General features: G+C 46.0%; 1 long non-coding RNA gene across 2 annotated transcripts; it reads right to left on the reverse strand.

The window, feature by feature from the left end:
• Positions 1-239: 239 nt before the first annotated feature.
• On the reverse strand, positions 240-17,705 carry LOC113632538 (uncharacterized). 2 transcript variants are annotated; one of them, XR_003437851.1, is made up of 4 exons: positions 17,479-17,705; positions 11,994-12,157; positions 9,137-9,375; positions 240-1,444 (listed from the first exon to the last, which is right to left on the reverse strand). It is a non-coding gene; the product is annotated as an uncharacterized LOC113632538 (long non-coding RNA). The 2 variants fall into 2 exon arrangements; XR_003437850.1 differs by having other exon boundaries at positions 11,984-12,157.
• Positions 17,706-21,879: the final 4,174 nt, after the last annotated feature.

Here is a 21,879-nt window from a genome sequence, read left to right on the forward strand (position 1 = left end):
GTCCATGCCTATTTAAAACAAAAGTTCTCTTACTGTACATAAAATAACCAACAAGGACCAACTGTATAGCACAGGGAACTATACTCAATATCTTGTAATAACCTATAGTGGAAAAGAATCTGAAAAAGAATAGATATATAGTTATATTTATATAGATATATTTATATATATATATCTGAATCACTTTTCTGTACACCTGAAACTTATGCAACATTGTAAGTCAATTATGCTTCAATAAAAAGAAAAAAAAAGTTCTTTCCTATAGAGAATATACTTGATAAGGTAACCTATACAATGATAACATACACACATATATACATACATCTTTTCTGAACAATTTCAGGGAATATATTTTATTAAACTCTTGTGTAATAAGGCACAAACTGTGAGAGTACTGCACATCGAAGCATGCCTGCATGTGAAATTAAATGCTTCATGCATCTCACTGTATCAGATTGCATCTTAGCTTCTCTGATGTATTTCATCCTAATGAAGTCTGTAAATTCCAGAGGCATACACTAAGAAAATATTAAATTTCATGTTAACTTTATATGAAATACTTACATCTACAAGGATAACACAAAACTCAATTCACCACCACAATCGGAACATTCATGTTAAACTGGAAAATACTTGTATCGATTCAAGAAGTATTTAAGATTAGACACTGTACAAGAAAACTTAAAATGCCCTGCAATCTCATAGTTCATACATGAAACTTGGTAGAAGTATTTCCAACTTTGACAATAGTTGTAAAAATTTACATGATACTACCAGCAGTATTAACTATTTGCAGCGAAAATAGCTTACTTTTACAAATTTTACAAAAACATATGACCATACTGGAAGAAGACTGAAGTCTCTTTCTAGTCTACCTAAAGAAAACCAATACTATTAGAAAATCCTCCCTGTCTGCAGATTCTTCTTCCTAAATATTTATTGCACTGACCCCCTACTCTCCACCCCCTAAGTACCACTGCCCTGGTTTCTAGGGTCTTATGATTTCTAACCTGGACTTCTGCAGGAGCTTTCTAGCTTGTCTTCCTGGCTCCAGTGTCATTCCACTCAAACCTACCCTCCAGAGTGGCACAAGACGCGCATCTGACTATGCCATTCCTTTAGAACCATCTGGAACTCTCCAGGATAAGGTTGAACCTCTTAACCTGGCACAGAAGACCATGCCCTGCCTCTCCCTTTGCAGCTCATACAGGTCCTATTTCTCTCGAAATGTCAAGTGCCTGTATTCCCTGCTCCCCCCGCTACCGTACCGTGTCATGTGTGTCCCCATACTTTTGCTCTTGCCGTCTTCCAGCCTGCAGTGTCCTTCTCTCCCTTTTCATTAGGCTGCTCCTGTTCATTCTCCAAGATTCTGCTTAATTTTCATCTTTTCTAGAAATCCTCTGACTTCCTTCTTCATCACAGTGGACTGAGTACCTGACACAAACTCCAGAAATGACAGGAAAGGAAAAAGTTAGTGTCCTCAAAAAAGATGACAGATGTTCAGAGAATCAGAAGTGCTGAGGAATTTCTAAGAAACTGAAAGCAGACACAACGAGATTTAACATTACAGCCCAGCTCATGAGCGTACATTACATAAATTCTATTTTTGATTTTTAAAATTTTAATTTTTAAATTAATTTTTACTGGAGTATAGTTGCTTTACAACTACATATATTCTTGAATGTCTACACTACAATATATACTACAAAAGTGAGAACAGCAACAAGGGCACTCCATGCCCGGAGATAGGCGAGGCGTGGAGCAAGACGGGGACAATGGAGTACTGCTGGGAAGGTTAGACAAGCATCCCCATGGGAGAAGCTAGATGAGCTGACTCCTGGAGAGCTCCCTAAATCCCACCCTTGCAAACAAGGTGGCCAAGCTCCAGGTGCAAGCTGTATTAAGGGAGTGAGAGACGGTGCAGGGCCCAGATGGATGGCAAAGCCAGGGAAGAAAGGTAGCAGCTAAGCCCCAAAGACCACCCAAAAGAGCATCCACTCGTGAGGCATCCAGCCCATTCTGCACTCTCCCTGGAAGCAATGTGGAACACACATTTGCAAAATGGTTTTCACCCCTCCTCAGAGTGGGTTATGCAAGCAGATTTCTTGCAGGAAATCTCATAGGAAAACACAAATTCATTGTCAAAAGATTAAAGGTCACTGGAGAAGCACCAACACTAGGAAAGAGTTACTGAGTATTTATACGTTGGGCACTATTCTAAATGTACCGCATGCATTTTAAACAAAAAACAAGAGAACTTTGACCCTACCAGAATCTTTTAAGGTAGAACTATTTTTATCCCCATTTTACAAATGAGGAAACTAAACTAAGGTATAAGTGATTAAGTAACTTCCTGCAAAGTCATACAGCTTAGTGTGTGAAGCACATTTCTGTCCCCCAGGCTGTCTGCTCCAGATTCCAAGATTAAACAGAACAAATAGGACAACCAGTACTGAGCTCTGAAGTAAACATAATGAATGTTCTCAAATAAGAGAGGATAAAAAGAATCAGTTAGAGATGTTGGAAATAAAAAATACATCATTTATAATTATAGTGAAAAAAACTGCCTCAGTGGATGAGCTAAGTAGTAGAATGTGTGCAGCTGAAGAGCTCATGAGCTAAAAGATTGGACCAAGCAGTTTTCCCTGAAAATAACAGGAAGGGAAATAAATAGAAACTAGAAAAGATAATGGACATGGAAGATCGTTGCAGAAATGCCAACATCCATCCATCACATGATACAAAAAGAGAGACTGGAGTAATGGATGTCCTGTTAAGTGTGGTTGATTGGCAGCACAAGTTTATTTCCTCTTCCTCCCCAAATCCTGGAAAAAGCACAAGAGAGGAATAGCAAAGGTAAAACCCTACGAGAGCAAAGGAACAAGAGAGAAGAAAATAGTGGACGAGAATTTTTAACACATTTTTAGATGACAGAAAACATATGGAGAAGTGGTAACTAACTTGGTAGAATAGAGGAGGCTTCGACATGGGGGCCCCCAGAGGGAGAAAACAAGGAGAAGCCAGCTATTTCTCCCCACCCCACCCACAGGGCGACAGGGGCACCGGTGGAAACCCTAGGTCACCTTCCCTGTCTCCTTCAGGGAGATATGGGAGAAAGGAGACTTATTTGTCATATAAGCTGAACTGTGTGGACAGCAAAATGGTAGATGTAAGGCAATGAATTTGGGAGGAGGAGGTAAGGTACTGGGCTAAGCAAGGAATAAGCGAAAATCTGCATATTGAATAATGGGACCCCAGTCCCCAGCAAGTGAGCAACCTGATTTACCATCCACAAGCAGGTAACTGGAGGATACATCTGTGCAGAAAATGAGCATCCCAGACAAATGTCCTCCAATGACTGATAGTTACTGGTTCTCTCAATGCCAACGCTGATGGATGCTTAAACACCCTGCAGTGAACTCCATCAGTCAACAAGCCCAATTCCCACCCAGAGATTCCAGGTGGTGTTTTGTGCCTCACCTCCAAATGCGGATGTCCAGCCCAAGATCACCAGCTTGTAAGGAAGACCTCCAGGTAGGGTGACCCACCATCCTGGTTTACCAGGGACTGAAGGGTTTCTTAGGACCCTGGGCATTCAGACTCAAACTGGAGAAGTCTCTGGCAAACCAGGACAAGCTGCTCACTCTACTCCAGCAAGTACAAGCAAAATCCAACAGTTCGGCTTTTGTTTAACAATTTGCAAGCCTGACTTTCTCCGTGCACAGCTTGCAAGCTGTGTGCACAGTCATCCGCTCTAATTTATAGGGCCTTGAGGCAAAATCTGCCAAAAATTGTATTAAATGGCTTGTGACTTTTGCTGATCCTTTCCCAGCCTTTGACACAATATGTAGGGAAAATTATGGTCTACACTATTCATAACGTCCAGTCGGGTCAAACAAAGATGTGTCCTGGCTTCTTTTATTATTAACTTGATCTTTTTTGTTTTTTGAAGATCTAACTGCTTTATTCAACAATTATGAATCGGGCAGTAATAGTCTAGTAAATAGAAGGTCCTTCTTAACTTGATCTTTATCACTTGAAACCACTTTTGGATGAGCTGCAGGTTTGCTTCTTGCTGGACTTAGTGCAGCCCGCCAGCCAGTGTCAGTTCTGAAGGGTCAGTGTCTGTGCCAGGCGCGCAGTTAAATGTGGTCTCCCCGTGCCATCCTGCCCTGCGTTGGAAAACAGAAAGCCAAGCAGTCTTTGGGATGCAAATTACCTCATTTTCACCTCATGGACCAGGAATGGTCTTAATAGACAATTGATACTACTATCTAATTACCTCCAGAAACATTCTGGATCTGAGATAATAATTTTAATAGCTAGCCTCCAACTTTAGGGAGATGTATAGAAAATAATTATAAATAGTAAGTTACCTTATTCAGTTACTTTGGGAGGACATTTCACAACCAGTTTAACTAGCAGATCTGTTGCTCAAAATGAGACGTGTTGCAGGTTTTTGCGTGTGTGGCCAAATAGGGAAGATGGTTAGCAACCCGCTTTACCATGTCTCTAGGCTAATTTTTCTTGCTCTCACACTTTAGGATGTGGAACTGTGGGGCCTCAATTACCCATCTGTTGCATTGCTAGAGAACTCTCAAAGTTCCTCCCAAATGAAATCTTGGCTCTGCCAGCAAGGACTCCCTCAACGCACTTTGGAGGGGATGTGGGCTGGCCTTCTCTTCAGGGACATGTTCTTGTCGGTGCCTGAGTTTTCATAAGAGGATCGAATAAAAGTTCCAGCCCAGTTTATTATTAAGGCATGTGGCTCATTTCTTATTTGGCCATGGAAAGCACCACCACTGCAAGTAGAAGCTAAAACCCATAGACACAAAGTACTTTTCAAAAGCTTGGCTAATAGAAATGCTGTTGGTGGACAAGCGCCTATAAAGTATGTAATCTGTTCAATCTCTAGACATGTATTCTTAAATATATTACCAATTCAGCCAGAGCAGCAGACTTCTGTGCTGTGACTACCTCCCATGGCTTCCTGGAGAATTACTTTTCATGTTTTCTGCTTTGGTTGGTGGCCTTCGACCTACACTGAGGGACATTATACAAAATACAGTTTTGAACGTTGAGCCCCTATCTGTTGTAGGGATGCTGTTGAGGGCATAGCTTATTACATTCACAGTGGCCTCTTCATGGGGACCACTCATCGAAGTAAATATGCTTTTTGGCCTCACTATCTAGAATAGTTGCTTTTTTTTTTTTTTTTTTTTTTTTTTTGCGGTACGCGGGCCTCTCACTGTTGTGGCCTCTCCCGTTGCGGAGCACAGGCTCCGGACGCGCAGGCTCAGCGGCCATGGCTCACGGGCCCAGCCTCTCCGCGGCATGTGGGATCCTCCCGGACCGGGGCACGAACCCGTGTCCCCTGCATCGGCAGGCGGACTCTCAACCACTGCGCCACCAGGGAAGCCCCTAGAATAGTTGCTTTTTCTTAGCAACCTGCAAATACTCTGAATCTTATAATGTGTCATATTTCCCTCTCTCCATCAGCTGCTAGGGTCTTAGAGCTAAATTAGTGAACAATCATGAGACCATACAAAGGGGACTAATCACTAGGATTGACACCATTGATGAGTATAGAATCAGAGCATGGGGTGCTGACAAGATGCTCTAGGGGGCTGTGCCTGCCCCATTGAGTGTCAGGGAATCCCCTCCCTAGACGAGGTTTGGAGATGATCATAGGTCACTCCAAAGCAGTCCTACAGAGGTGCCTGCAGATCATCCCTCCTCCTTAGAGTGAGGGTTAAGGTCAGGTGCAGTAGGGCGATGATGAGGGGAGAGAGACACATCTGCTGGTACGGGTCTCCTTTACTAGCTTCCTATCTTGTAACACATATGACATGACTGACAACTGATGGACATCGAATATGAAGTCAGGCACCATGTGCTTTCCGTTGTTTCACCCATCATGGCCCCCAGGTCAGGGTACATTCTCACCCCCAAAATCACTTCCAGTATGTGAGCTGGGAAATAGTACACTGTAGACGTTAAAAATGTGGGCTCTGCATAAAAAGAAACAAAATTGAGTTATTTGTAGTGAGGTGGATGGACATAGAGTCTGTCATACAGAGGGAAGTAAGTCAGAAAGAGAAAGACAAATACCGTATGCTAACAGATATATATATATGGAATCTAAGGGGAAAAAAAATGTCATGATGAGCCTAGGGGTAAGACGGGAATAAAGACATAGACCTACCAGAGCACGGACTTGAAGATATGGGGAGGGGGAAGGGTAAGCTGGGACAAAGTGAGAGAGTGGCATGGACATATATACACTATCAAATGTAAAATAGATAGCTAGTGGGAAGCAGCCGCATAGCACAGGGAGATCAGCTCAGTGCTTTGTGACCACCTAGAGGGGTGGGATAGGGAGGGTGGGAGGGAGGGAGACGCAAGAGGGAAGAGATATGGGAACATATGTATATGTATAACTGATTTACTTTGTTATAAAGCAGAAACTAACACACCATTGTGAAGCAATTATACTCCAATAAAGATGTAAAAAAAAAAAAATGTGGGCTCTGAAGTTCACACTGCACATATTTAAAAAAAATTCTTTTCCAAGCTGTTGTTGGTTTTTAAAATTTAGTTTTTGGTAACTTTTGCCATTAGAGATTATTATTATGTTATTTGTTTAGGATAAGGTTTTCTGTGTACTCATGTATATGGGTATGTAATTCAGTCTATGTGTGTGTAATCAAATCTTTCAACAATATTCTTTATACCTGTGCTCTTGTTTAATAAAGAGAGCCCTTACTAATTCCAAAATTATGAAAAAAATAAAATAAAATTGTGGGCTCTGGAGTTGAGGGCCAGTATCAAACCCTGTCTCCACACTCACTAGCTGAGTGGCCTCGGGTAAGAAATTTAGTCTCTTCATCTATAAAATGTACACAACTGCTTATCATACACAGCTGTTATAGGAGACATTATATAACTACTGTGAATCGTCTAGCACAGAGCTTGACACAGCGATAGATGTTTGCTATGAAGAAGTATATCATGGTCTTTAAGAGTTTGGGCTTTGGAATTGGATATAGTGGGGTTCAAAATCCAGCTCTTCCTGGACCAGCTGTGAAACTTTGGGCAAGTTCCTAACTTCTTTAGTCCTTTGCTTTTTTTTTTTTATCTGTAAAATGGAGCTAATAGCACACCACTTGAAATGAAGTGTGGGCTCTATAAATGATAGCTCTAATTGCTTGTTATTTTACTGCTACACCAGGAGAGAATGCAACTCAAGCTAAACAAGAAAGAGGGACCCCTTAAGGGAGATGCCAGAGCTGCCAACCCTTTGTGGCAACAGGGGAAGTGATCTCCATCCCCAGCATACGGTAGTAACACAAAAACTTAGGTTTATTGTTCTCTGTGTGCTCAGCAATGAGCTGAGAATTTTATATTTTTGTCTTATCTGGGTCTAGGTATGGTGGATCTTAATATTTTGGATTTTTAAAATATTTTTTTGCTAGTGCCATGCGGCATGTGTGATCTCAGTTCCATGACCAAGGATCGAACCCGTGCCCCCTGCACTGGAAGCACAGAGTCTTAACCACTGGACCAGGGAAGTCCCAGGATCTTAATATTTGGGGGGCCACAAGCACACAAGTCCCAGTCTGGGTCCCATCAGGAGACAGAAACCACATAGGGGTTTAAGAAATGGGACTTTAATGAAAGAATATTGTGCTATGATAAAAGAATAACTATAGGACGTAAACAGAACCCTATAAGGCTACTCTCCCTTCAGCTGAGGAAGAGGACCCATGGAAGGGGGCCCCCTTCCCAGGCTGGGGATCAGACCCCGTTGGAGAAGGTGTCATGGCCCCCACTGGAGGCTGAGAGATTAGCTGGTGCCTGGGCCGGAGCTGGTCTGCAGCTGCCGGACAAGGAGGAAGCAAACCTCCAGGGCACAGTTGAGCCACAACCTGCTGGGTGGGCATGTGGGCATGTAGAGGGGGTCAAGTGGCAGTGTAGGCGGGCGCCATGGCACGTACAGTGTCTGGGTTGGGAGGGTCATGGGAAAATGATCACCAGGCCAGGCAGGACTGCAAGGTCTCTGGAGGACCTTCTGGGCACATGGGTGGGGCAGAGCACCACAGGATGTCTTATAACCGGCAAAGCCAGCAATTGAAGCCCCTTCCTCCTGCAGTGTTCTCCCATCACCCTCTACTGAGAAAGCTTACATTATAGCACTATGCTCACTGTACAGGAGAGATGCTTATGGGAATTCTGCCCATCAGCACAGAGCTGGTATTGGTGGGTGAATTTGGAGTTGAGGAATAATACATGAATAACTAGCACAGTTATTGGTGGGGGCATGTGAAGAAACCGGGAACACATAAGTGTGGATACACACACTCATGCATGTGCTCATATATATATACAATCTCCCCTGCTCATGGGGGATACTACTCCTAGGGTGTTCACAGACCCCAAGCGAAGAGTGCCTGGAGGATAAGTTATTCAAACTGGGGGCAGGGCAGCCACAGGAAAGCCTGGACAAGGCATTGAACCCTCTGGGGAGGTGGGGCATTTTGCATTATTTTTTAACTCTCAGGTCTCCTATCTGCATATGTAAGCTGAAAGTGCCTTCAGGGTAGATTTTGCCTTTGAGAAACTAATGGCAAAACTAACTTGGTGCACTGAATTAGGAGTCAGAAAATCTGACCTTGCTGTGTGTCCTGGAGCACATCACCTTGCCTCTCTGAGCCTCAGTTTCCCCAAGTGAAAACTGGAACCTTAAGTAAGCCGCCTTCCCTGCCACTGTACCACAGGCTTGCCATGGGAATCGGCATGTTAAGTCTCTGTAGAGAGTAAAAGTGTTCACGTCCTTGTTGCATGTCCCTGTGCTCTCCTCCTGCCACTGTGTCCCACACTGCGGCTTCCACAGATGCCCAGTACATTTTTTCATCAAAGGAGTAGGAGGACAGGTGTTTCAAACGGGAGCAATGGGCATTCGGAGGCACTGACAGCAGAGTTTGGAAGATGGAAAAGAAAAACAAACTTTTCTCCCCTACACCTGCAAGTGGGACCTTAGGAGCCAGGAGAGCTCCATGCTGCCATCTGCTGGTCATTTTCTGTGTAGCAGCATCAAAATATTAATAGTTTTAACAACACTCTTATTTAAACTTACCTAAGGACCTGGAGGGGGGACGTGGCAGTTGTTGAGCACCTACTGTTTACAAAGGACCATCTTCAAGGGTGGTATGAATGCAGGTGTGAATTAGTCTTGGATGCTGCCTGTAAACAGGACACAGATTCTAGAGAGCCAGGGCTGCTTCTCCATGGCTGTGTTCCCCAAGCATATTCTTCGGCTGCTTTCAACTTCAGTTTTCTCAACAGGTGGATGGACAAAGGATTTGGAGGGAGGGCCTTAAAAGATGAAGAGGTTGTTACCGGTGGGTACTGAGAAGGAAAGGAGGGCATCCTAGGCAGACTAAGACTGAGGGTTTGTCTAAGACGAAGGGTTTCAAAACACGCCCTTTGGAAAGCCTGACATGTGTCCTCTTCTTGTCCCTTCGTTTGTGAAGCCAGTTAGGCTTCAGATCTCTAAGCATCTCTCCTCCCCTGACAGCTGCTCAGGGGCAGGGACAGAGGAATTGGAAGGACTTCTTGAAGGAAGAATGAAACCAACTCCTGTGTAATCTCTGCCAACTTTAAGAAGTAGGAACCGTATCATTTCCTTTGAAGTATTCCATTATATGAATATATTATCATTTATTTACACATTCTACTGTGGATGGACATTTGAATTGCTTCCCATTGTTTCCAGTTTTTTGCTACCTTGGACATTCATACACATACATTTCTGTCAAGTATATACTCAGGGGGTGGAATTGTTGGGTTGTAGACCATGTGCATTTTCAACTTTATAGATAATTACAATTTATTATCGCAAGAGGTTCCACCAATTGAAACTCACGTTAGAAGTGTGTATGTTTGTGTATGTGTGGAGGACGGGGGATCCCTAGTACACCAAATTCACTGCAAGCACTTGATATTGTCTGATTTTTTAAGTTTTGCTAATTTGGTGGGGTGAATGGTGTCTTGCTGGGTTTCCATTTCCATTCAGTGGTGACTCCGTACATGTTATTCACAGCTGAATCTTGAAGTATACCATAATTACTTTCCCTAATTTGTACATTTAAAATTTTTCTTGGAGTAAACAACTTTTTCTTTATTGATTTACCATATTTTTAAGTACTTAGAACGTTTCATTCCCAATGCTCTGCTATGAGTTTACATCACCACATAAAGTATTCTGTCAGTTGAATTGCCTGGGAGATACCTTTCCTGGTGTGGAGCTTCCTGACCTGCGCCCTCTGCGTTGATTGCTCTGTGGGCTCACTGCACCGCTGCTAGCTTGCTGTTGTTTTTGCTGTTGTTTTTTTTTTAAACTGTCATCCTGGGCATTCTCATTGCCAGTTTCTTGTGTTTTCCTGGATTGCATATCTTCCTCTTTCTTGATTTTTTACTCCCTTATTTTTTTGCAGTACATCCTCCACTAGGTTCCTGAGAAAGAATGCTCAGAAGGTAAGTTTTTGGAAGTCTTGCACATGTGTAAATAGCTCTACTCAAACTTGAGTAATTATTTTGTCTTGATGTGTAGTTCCATGTTGGAAAACATTTCTGCTATGAATATTGAAGGCATACCTACATTGCCCACAAGGGTATGATTTTATTAAGAAGTCTCATGTCTTTCTAATTCTTGATTTTTTTGTGTTTCTTATTTAAAATTTTTTTCTGGAAGTTTCTTTTTATTCCTGGGGCTCTGTAACACCACCGTGGTATGCTATGTATGAATTCTTTTTCATCCATTTCACAGGGTGCTTTGGGTATCCTTTCAATCTGGAAACTCATGCCTATCTATTCTGGAAAGTTTTTTTAAAAATTATTTACCTAAAAAATGTTTCCCCAATCTGTTTTTCTGTTATTTCTTTCTGGAATTTCTACTCATCAAATGCTGCATCTCTGGATTGATTTTCTAATTTTGTCACATTTTCTTCTCCTATTTTCTTCTCATACTAGGTTTTGGAGGAGTCCTATAATTTTATAGGAGGAGTCCTATAATTTTATATTCTTTCTGTAAATCATAAAAATCATTTATGGTTTTTCTTAAATAAAATTCATTGGATCTTTTTTGTCCTGTGACTGCTCTTTTTTTTTTTTTAAACAGCCTACTCTTGTTTCACATTTATGAATCTTCTTTTATCTTTCTGAGTATATTAGTGGCATAGTTTTAGTTTTTTCTATCTGCTTGTTTTTTGTGTTTTCTAAATTGTTTTCTAGGTGTGCTGTTTTTCTGTTTGGCCTCCATCTTTCATGTTAAAACTTTGTGATAATTTCTGGAAATCCTTTAGTAAGGCACTAAAACATTTACTGGAAAGCCTGTGCGCATGAGTAGGGCTTGTCAACTGGTGGCCTTCACTGTCGGTGACTGTGTAGGGATCCCCAAATGTGAATTCCTATAAATCTTTCTGGGGAAGAAGGTGGCCAATTCCCCCCGAGAGGAATCTACTAATCTCCTGCTTGGCGTGTGGGTTTGGAGTAATACATCTGCTACCAGCATTCTAGAGCAGAGGACAGAGGACAATGTTTGGGCTCTGTGGCCTGAGAGGGCAGGAGCCTCAGTGCTCATGGTATTGTCCATATTTAATCCCATGTTAATTCCAGCATCTAATGCCCACCTGCGACTAAGCCTGGTGCCCCTGAGGCCAGAGGGTAAAACATTTCCTCTGAGTAGACCTCCCGTGGTTTTGCTAAGGTGGAGGAGGGAGACCTACAGGCTCGGTGAGTGGAGAAGAAAATCTAGGACTGTTATTGACTTTTACTCAGACTCTCAACTAATACTCCTGCTTTTAGCTCTACTCCATACTCTGGTCGCATTAGTTCAGGTAACTGGCTAAAGCCAGTGTAACTAACAAACAAAACCAGAAACGCCTAAACATGTAGTGGCTTAGAGAAAATAGAAGTTTCTTACATGTTCTTACATGAAACAGTGCCGTGGTGGGCAGTCTGGGTTGGCGAGAGTCTTTGCTCCACGTTGTCATTCAGGAACCCAGGTTTCTTCCATCTTGTTGCTCTACTGTCTCCTAGGACACGGTCCTCCTCTGCATGGTCAAAGCCGGGCCAAAGGCATCTCTGTGTTCCGGTTCTGAAAAGGATAAAGATGAGAGAATAGCAGACACCCAGGGTGTTTGGGCCCAGACTCAGAAATGGCACACATTACCTCACACACACTTGGTCACTGATCACTTAGGCCATAGCCACAGTCAGATGCAAGGGAGGACGGAAAACGTAGAGTCCAGCTGAGCGATCATGTGCCCAGCTCCCGTTCCATTACTCTGAAGGAAGAGAACAGATATTGTGACTCTGCTGCCCCCTCCTGGTGCCTCCAGTTCCTGAGGGTCTCCAGGAATCTGCTCTGTGTATTAGATCCTCGGCTGTCTCCTCCACCAAGCGAGAACGTGGGGGTTTTTCCCGCCTGTTGGATTAGCACACAGTCATTTCTTTTCCAATTTCTAAAATTTTGTTGACATCTCCTCTCTGCTGTTGTTTCTTCCCCCAATTCTCTTGTTCCTGTGGTGCTATGGGCTTTTTACACCTTTACTAGCATACTAACGGTATTTAAGAAAGAAGTGGCAAGAACTCATAAGTTCAATCTGCCATGTTTCAGAAACTTTAAATTATACCTTTAGGGGGCTTCCCTGGTGGCGCAGTGGTTGGGAGTCCGCCTGCCGATGCAGGGGACACGGATTCGTGCCCAGGTCCGGGAAGATCCCACATGCCGCAGAGCGGCTGGGCCCGTGAGCCATGGTCGCTGAGTCTGCGTGTCTGGAGCCTGTGCTCCGCAACGGGAGAGGCCACAACAGTGAGAGGCCCGCGTACCGCAACAAAACAAAACAAAACAAAACTCCTAGAAGAAAACGTGGGGGGTAAGCTCCTTGACATTGGTCTTGGAAATGAGTTTTTGCATCTGACACTAAAGGCAAAGGCAACGGGCTTCCCTGGTGGCACAGTGGTTGAGAGTCCGCCTGCCGATGCAGGGGACACGGGTTTGTGCCCAGGACCGGGAAGATCCCACATGCCGCGGAGAGGCTGGGCCCGTGAGCCATGGCCACTGAGCCTGCGCGTCCGGAGCCTGTGCTCCGCAACAGGAGAGGCCACAACAGGGAGAGGCCCGCGTGCCGCAAAAAAAAAAAAAAAAAAATTATACCTTTAAATATTTCTTCAAGTTCTTTCAATTCCTATGATGTCTTTGGGTATAGTTTCCCTCTATTGAATGTTCATCATTTGTCTTCCATAGCTATAATTTTCTCTCCTGTTTTAAATTGTTTGTTCATTCCAAAGTATGTCTCTTTGATTTGGGATAAGATAAAGAAATACTCCATCTCTCTTTGTGTTTTCCAGTGTCTGTTCTGCTGCTGCTCCTGGTGTACTGTTCATTTCTGGAATGCTTCTTTTTCTCTTCACTTCTTTTCAAGATCTCCATCAGGGTCTGTCTTATCTCCTCTGTTGTCTTGTCTGATCTTCCCGGACCTCTTACGTATTTGCTTAGAATTTTTGTGTAATAGAAGAATTTGCTTTATTACATTTATAAAATTCATGGTGATGTATTTGAACACAATTTCCAACTGCTGTGTAGTGTTCTTTTTCTATCATTCTGGCATTCCTCTGACAAATATTCTGTCACTTTCCTATTTTTATGGAGTATCTTTTTATAGATACCATGTTCCTCTTTGATTATTATTTATCTGTGAATGAGACAAATTCTTCCTCAACTAGATATTTGTAAGACATTCACTGGGGAGCAGGGCAGGACTGTGTTTCAGGACAGCTGGAATCTTCCCTAGGACACAGGGCTGTGTGTCTGACTTATTTTGGCATTTACTTTTTCCAGGCTAACAGAGCATGGCAGAGGCAGAGCTCACAGTGCACAATATTTCTCCTCCAGCCTGCCTCACTGACAGAGGACTTTATGCAATATGGCTTGCCTATATGGTTTCTTATTTTACCAACTGTGCTTCTTCGTATGACAGAGAAATACACTTCTCTGTTGCTTAAACCTCTTTAATTTGGGGCGTCTTTGTTACAACAACCTAACTTGCATCTTGCCTAACACAGTTTCTATAAATGTTTGGTGGTTGAATGAATGACTACAGGTATTTATTGATGTAGAATTGCACACATGGGTGATATACTTTCTTCCAAAATCTAATGATACCTTTTTGGTACCAATGCTTGTTCTGTTTATGGCTATCCCTAGGAAGACTGAGATACTACCTCATTCTAAAATATTGCAGGAAACTATATAGAAGAATTTTCAAAAATTTGGAAGGAGAGACTATGTAACACTTGTTTACAGTGTCTTATCATTGTTCACTTGCTTGTTTATATCTTATTTTAAGCTCCTTGTTGGCAGGAAGCATGTCTTTTTAATTTTTTTCTTTTGATGAATCAGTGTATTTTAAAAATCTTTGTATCTTGTAGAACTAGCATGTAAACGTGATTTCTTTACTGAATGAATGAGTAACAAGAAAGTATTGAGATCATTGTGTAGCGTAAAAGGGAACTAACATTTTTTGAGCACCTACTACGTGTCCAAGGTTATGGGAGAGCATTTTGGAATTTGGTTGACTTTGAGGATAAAGACAGGTGACAGAAATGCTCAGAGTTGACCTTCAAAGGAGGGGAAGCTACTGTGTTTTGATGGTCGTGTGCTCCACCTGAGAGTCATGGGGGAAGGTACAGCTTTCACTGGTATGCGGTGGGCCTTCATGAACAAAAACCTGGGGAATTGTGCTCTATACACAACCAAGGTCCACAGAGACCTTGTAAAGATGGATGAGAGGCCAAAATGAACAAGGAGAGATTTGCTACAGGTCCCTGTTAACATTATCTCCTTGGACTCAAAAAAATTAATTTCACAAATTCAGGATCAGGGAACATCTGACTCAGGAAAGATCCTTGGGAAAAAGTCTAGGAATTTGGGTTGGCTCCAAGACTAAAACAAAATAAAAACTTTTTTTTGCCATCTTTAGCCACAAAGATGTAAAAACAAGAACAAGGGAGGTGATAGTCCCATATTCCACATTGCTCAGCGTATTATACGAGGCCTATATTTGGTGTAGAGAGTATCAGATGTACAAGGCTTATGTTCAAGGATAGAAAAGCCATCACGTTGAGGATACCATGTCATGAGTACTCTAGTGGGGTACAGAGAGTGCTGGGGCAATGTTATCTCACTTCTCAGGACCAGAAAGGTCCGGGACGCTCCTCAGAGACTCCATATCAGTTGATATCTGAAAGATAATTAGGAGCTCCATAAATGGATATTTTAATCCAGATGGCAAAAAATGGACACTGGTAAAAGGACAGTCTCGAGAGGGAACAGCACGGGCAAAACCACTGTCCAAGATGCACGGTGGCTTGGAACGGGAGCAAACCAGACTCAAGTAGGGAGACCTCTGGTGGTGACTGAGAAGAGTACAGTCTCGCACACTATGCCGTGGGCCTGGAGGCTGCGGAGAGATTCTGAGTCCCACAGTGAAAGGACCACTCTCGAGGAGGGGGCGGGGGAGGGGAAGAAAGGTGAAGTAGCAGCAGGATAAAGGAGCTTTGGAGGAAAAGTCAGAAACGTTTAAGGGGAAATGTTATCAAGTTTCTGCTGTGTGAGGTGAGATGTGATTCTTCTTCCATCTCCCCAGGAAATAGTCTGTAAACTCTTCATATCAAGGTAAGAAGGGAGGGAGGGAGAGAGGGAGGTCACCTGAAAGCCACGGGAAGGCTGGGTTAGACGTGAAATGCCTGAGAGAAGAAGACTCAGGAGGACACAATTACTGACGTCTTCAAAGTCCACAACACTTGTGCGAAGGTCACAACTGTGTCCTGTGGGTAGAAAGTGGAGGGAGACAGATTTTGATTCTCACTAGTTTGAGAGCAAGCCATTAGGAATGGACTGCTTCAAGAAGTACTGAGCTCCCCGTCACCAGAAGGACACAAGCAGAAATTGGTTGGCCATCCGCCAGGGAGGCTGCTCACATGATTTCTGCATGAGGTGGAATATTGCCAGGTGAGTTTGAGGCCCCCAAGCTTTCAGTGGAGGCTGAGAAAGGCAGTCTCATCCCCTTGGGTCCTCTGTTCTCAACCAGTTCATTTAGGCACTGAGATGGTCATTTCTCATTTGATGGAAGGTGTTACATTGCACCTGTGTGTTCAGATTAAGCCTTGGAGGAGGGACTTCCCTGGAGGTCCAGTGGTTAAGACTTCGCCTTCCAGTGCAGGGGGTGTGGGTTTGATCCCTGGTCAGGGAGCTAAGATCCCACATGCCTTGCGGCCAAAAAAACCAAAACATAAAACAGAAGCAATATTGTAACAAATTCGATAAAGACTTTAAAAATGCTCCACATCCAAAAAAAAAACTCTTGGGGGACACAGGGCATATCTAGAAAGAAATATAGGAGAAGGCAGAATCTGCAAGGAGAGAGGAGGGAGAAGGGTCATTGATGATGATCCAGAGCTTAAATTCCAAGAGTCAAGCATATTCCATGTGAGCCGGGTGTTTAGACATCATTTCCCTTGAGGGCTGTGTCCATTAAGGTCTCTGTGGGAAACAGAATCACCCCAGATGGTACCCATGAAGATGCTGTAATAAAGAGATTACTGACAGAGGTGTGGGCAGGTTAGGGGAACAGACAGGGAAGCAAGAGGCTCATAGAGACTAGCAGCGGTGGGAAGACTTCATCACTCCCAGGCTGAAGGAATTAGGAAAGGAAATTGTGGTCTGGGCCCCTTGAGAGCTGGAGCCATGGAGGAGGGATCTCCTGAGGGAACTGCGACCGTGGGGGTCATACCGGCAGATGGATACATGCTGGTGAAGAGAGCGGGGAGCAGGGGAGAGATACTCCAGGGCTCTCTCCTCTGCCTTCCAGAATCCCCCTGCACCTCCCTTGGTTAACCCAACAGGAAGCTAGAGGCAAAGGAGCCAGGAGGACTCAGTCTGCAGGGGTGAGCCCCCCCAGCACAGAACCGAGAGACAGGTAAAGAAAAAAGTGGAGGAAGCGATGACAAGAGAGAATGACCTACATAAGGGCTCCTTTCCTTGCCTTTTGTGACAGAGACTGCAGGCTGCCCCACAATATCCCACCACTGGACTGCAGACACATCAGTGGGCCATTTTGGACCATGAAGATGATGGCAGAGAAACTGCAGTGAACCTGGTCCCCAGAGCCACAGGGCTACTGCCCCAGCCCCAGACTGCCTTTAGGATTGTTACATGAAACAGACACAATTTAGCAATGGCTCGGAGCTGCCGACCTGTGCCCACCCAAGCTATTATAGCCTTTGTGGATTTTGAGAAGGACAGAGTCCCCATCTTTCAGGAAGCTTCAAGATCTTACTGCATGTTTTTACAGGGACCTAGTTCTCTTCTTGCCTAGGACCCCCAGCCCTGCGATGGCTTGGAGCAGCTCTTACCTTGCCCAAAGAAGCTCTCTTCCAGTGTAGACGTCCTTCCAGCGCTCTCTGCAAAGTGTCAGCCCCGAGCAGATGGGCAGGCTGGCGCCGAGTGATAGATGCCCCAGCTCTGTGTCTCTCCTCCTGAGCTGGGCTCTCTGTCCTGCACTGGTGTTCTCCCCATCGTGGCTGTGACTTCTCTGCCCCAGACAGCCCATGGGAGGGCAGTTGCTGGCAAGAATCACTTCCTGCTGGGGCCTGGGTTGAGAAGAAAGAGATAGCCCATCTTGCAGCACCATCCCACTTCCTGTGTGACTCCGTTCAGCCTCCCCTGGAAGCAGCAGGGACCCCTGCTCATACCACCCCACGGAGTGTAGGATGCCGGGACTTGACCGGAAGTGTGTGTGCGTGGCAGGGGTGGGGGTGGGCGTGGGGGGATTGAGATGAGGGAGGAACAACAAGGCATGTACAATTGTATGAATTTCTTTCTTATTTTAAAAAATAAATTTATTTATTTATTTTTGGCTGCATTGGGTCTTCGTTGCTGCGCGCGGGCTTTCTCTAGTTGCGGCGAGCGGGGGCTACTCTTCGTTGTGGTGCACGGTCTTCTCATTGCAGTGGCTTCTCTTGTTGCGGAGCACGGGCTCTAGGCGCGCGGGCTTCAGTAGTTGTGGCACATGGGCTCAGTAGTTGTGGCTCGTGGGCTCAGTAGTTGTGGCTCGCGGGCTCTAGAGCACAGGCTCAGTAGCTGTGGCACACAGGCTTAGTTGCTCCACGGCATGTGGGATCTTCCCGGACCAGGGCTCAAACCCGTGTTCCCTGCATTGGCAGGCGGATTCTTAACCACTGCACCACCAGGGAAGCCCTGTATGAATTTCTGACAATCCTATTTTGTATCAGTATTTCTTCAGGTTACAAAGCAATTTCACAGAGAGTTTCTCTTCATCTGAGAAGTTTGGAAAGAGCAGTTTTTATTCCCATTTTGCAGAAGAAGAAACTGAGGTTTACAGGGGAAAAGTAACTTACCTAGTGACATGTAACTGGTAATCAGTCAGGCTAGCAGTAAAACCCAGTTTCTGGTATTTATGCCAGATCTTCCCCTTGTTCCAGAGAGCTCTACGTGGTGAAAGAGAACTCCCCTTCCTTAGTGGACATTTTATGAAGTGACACTTCAAGAATTCTGAAGTTCTCCCTCCTCCCTGCCGTGGAACAGAGATAAAGTGGTTGTCAGGGGACACATCGCAGGTGTCCCGGCTCTGTAAGTGACAGAGACAGTACCAGAGAGCTCATCTAGACGCTTCAGACCTGTACTTTATGACAAAGTGTGGGGTGTGGATGGCAGATGTGCTGTGTATATGGCAATGGGTGGGTGTATGATACGTGTCAGTGAGGTGTGGCATGTATGTGTCTGTGTGGAGTAGCGTGTATATGTTGGGTATGTTCGCTTGAGGGTGTGTGGGGTGGGTGTGTCATGTATGTGACATGATGGTTGGTGTGTGTGTGATATACTGTGCGTGTGTACGGGGTGTGTCTGTGCGTTGTGTGTCTGTGCTGTGATACTCTTGTGTGAGAGTGTGACGGTGGGTCTTTCTGAGTCTGCTGATGCAGGACGTGTGGGGTGGTGGGAGTGTGTGTATCTGGGGACGGCGGGTCTGGCGCGGAGGGAGCCGGGACAGGACGCTCACGTCTTAGCGGCACGTGTGTTGTGGCTCACGGCCCCCAGGTACCCTCCCCGGCGTCCCTGCCTAGTTGGTCAGCGTGCCCAGCCGAGACCTGTTTCAGTGTGTCAGCTGGGGCTTCCTCTGTTCCAAACAGGCCCACATCCTTGGCACAGACCGAGGTTTCACACTGGTTCGTCCCCAACGGCAGGTCCCCTCCAGGCCAGGCCAGCAGCCCCGCTCCCTTGGGACTTCCACCCACAGCAGAAACGCTCCCTGCCCAGGACGGGAGGAGCCGTGCCTGGGCCGGACAGAAGAGCCACGTCAGCAGCTGCCCTCGCTGCCCCTGAAAATAGTCAAAACGAGTGCCTGCTGCCAGCGCTCTGCAAACGTTCGCAAATCCTTAGGTGGGGAGGGTGGGCCCCGCTCAGCTGCCATCCTCTCAGTGAGGCCTGTCCCACCTCCCTCTTTCAGACAGCAGCACACCCCTCACTCTCACCCACCTGCACCCTGACCCCTCACACTGGTCCCTTTTCTCTCTCTTTTTTAAAATAGCACTTTTCACCTTCTAACACACTGTATAATTTACTTGTTATGTTTCCTCTTTGTCTCCCCTTACTACAATGTAAGCTCCTTGAGGGCAGGGACCTGTACTTAGAGGAGAGGATGCAGGACGTTTAGAAGGTGCTCAAAAAATATATAGGGAAGGAGGGAGGGACGTAACGCCAACATCCGCCCCCCCCACCCCCGGGCCAGGCCCATGGTGAGGGGTGTGGCAGAGCGTCCCCTCCCTGGTACTACTGGGGACAGCCAGAGGCCAGGGGGCAGATCGGGGCTGCAGATGGGTGGGAGGCCTGCCTGCTTTCCAGCCACCAGCCTGATGGGAAGGCACAGCTGTGGGTGGGAGGGGAGCCGGGAAGGATGTGCTCAGTTTCTGGGGAAGGAACTGCTGGCCAGGGATGCACTTAATTTAGCCCAAGTCTGGCATGGAGCAGGGAGTGGAGATTAATGCGGATCAGGTGCTGCTCTTTCCTTGCGGCTGGGGCTGAGGCTGGGGGCTGGGTCGGGTCAAGTGTGTTACTGGCCCAGGGTGAGATAAACACCCTCTTGGGACAGTCCTTCCTCCAGGAGGACAGGACGGCCGGATCTCGCCTGCTGGGGCCACGGTGAGCGAAGGGTCGGCGTACAGCTTTACAGCTTGCATGCACCTGTCGCAGGTGTGGTCTCATTTGGACCCCAAAGCCCCCTGCCAGGGAGCTAAAATTTCCATTTTACAGGTGGAGGGGGGCGAAGGGAAGCTGCAAGGGCAGGAGGGGCTCGCAGGAGGGCAGCTGGAATCCAGGGCTCCAGATCCAGTGCTCGCTCCTCCCTCTTCTGTCTCCTGCGTGTGACGGAAGGAGACAGACCCCTTACCTGCTTCCTGGTTGCAGAACGGGCCCACTGGAGAGGTGGGGCAGCCCCTCCAAGCCCGTACCAGGTCCCGTGCTGACGTCAGAAAGGCAGAGAACACCCAGGCTGGGAATCAGAACAGCCAGTGTTGATCTCTGGTTTCGCTCCAGATTGGTCAAGCCACCGCTGCTCCGCAGGGCTCAGTTTCCCCACCTGGACAAGCCTGCCCAGCGATGGTGCTCAGGTGGGCTCCACTGAGACTCAGGTACAACTAGGCTTTTCCACCGTGGATACCACTCACTGGCCCGGAGCTTCCAGAGGCTTCTGTGGGAGCTTATACTCATTCTTTCTTTCCTCCCACCTTCCCTTTCTCTTCCCATCCTCTTGTCCCTCTGCCCTGGGCCAGGGGATCTGAATAAAGACCAAGAAACTCAGCTGTTCTCCAAGGGGAAATGCTCAGCAGCCGCTCCAGAGCACTGCTGTGACCATCGTGGCAGCTGCCTGGGCAGGAAAGGACGGACACTACGTGGGGGGACTCTGGTTGGAGCTCTGCTCACCCCGAGGTTTGAGTGATGATGGTGGGACCTCAGCCTTTCAATGACTTTCACTTCAAAATGGGGCCAGTGGTGGAAACAACCCAAATGTCCACCAGCATTCGGTGAATGGTGGATGAATGATGAATAGATAAATAAGATGTGGTGTATCTATCCAATGGAATGTTGTTCAGCCATAAAAAAGGAATGGGATACTGATTCATGGGGCAATAGGGATGAACCTTGAAAGCGTTATGCTGAGTGCAAGAAGCCAGTCATAAAAAGTCCCATGTTGCTTGAATCCATGTATCTGAAACGTCCAGAAGAGGTAAATCCAAGAGACAGAAAACAGACTTGGTGGGTGGCCAGGGGCCGGGCAGCGGGAAAGCAGGGGAGCAAAGCTTCATGGGTAAAGAATCTCCTCTGTGGACGATGAACATGTTTCGGAACTGGATAAAAGCGGTGGTTGCACGACACTGTGGATGTACTAAATGCCACTAAATTATAATCCTCAAGTGGTGAATTAAAAAAAAATAAAAGAGTGGTGAATTGTATGTTACCTGACTATTACTTCAGTGAATGCATTAGTCCCAGGGTGACTGCCCCTCCCCTCCCTCCCTCCCCAGCCTCTGCTGCCTCCAGATACTGCCGCCGTCCCACCAACACCCCCTCCTCTACTACCACTGAGGTTCAACCCTCCTCCAGGCCAGCCCTGACTGCAGGCAGGGGGGTCTTCAGCCACCTCACACTGAGCCCGTCCTGCCGGGGATCGAGCAAGCATGATGCAGCTGTCCCTATTTAGCGCCCCGCTGAGCACTTATAACCCGCTGACACTGCCGGGT

Source organism: Aethalodelphis obliquidens, unplaced genomic scaffold (genome assembly GCF_003676395.1).
Source record: "Aethalodelphis obliquidens isolate GAN/ISIS:26980383/991018 unplaced genomic scaffold, ASM367639v1 scaffold37, whole genome shotgun sequence".
Classification (NCBI taxonomy): Eukaryota; Metazoa; Chordata; class Mammalia; order Artiodactyla; family Delphinidae; genus Aethalodelphis; species Aethalodelphis obliquidens.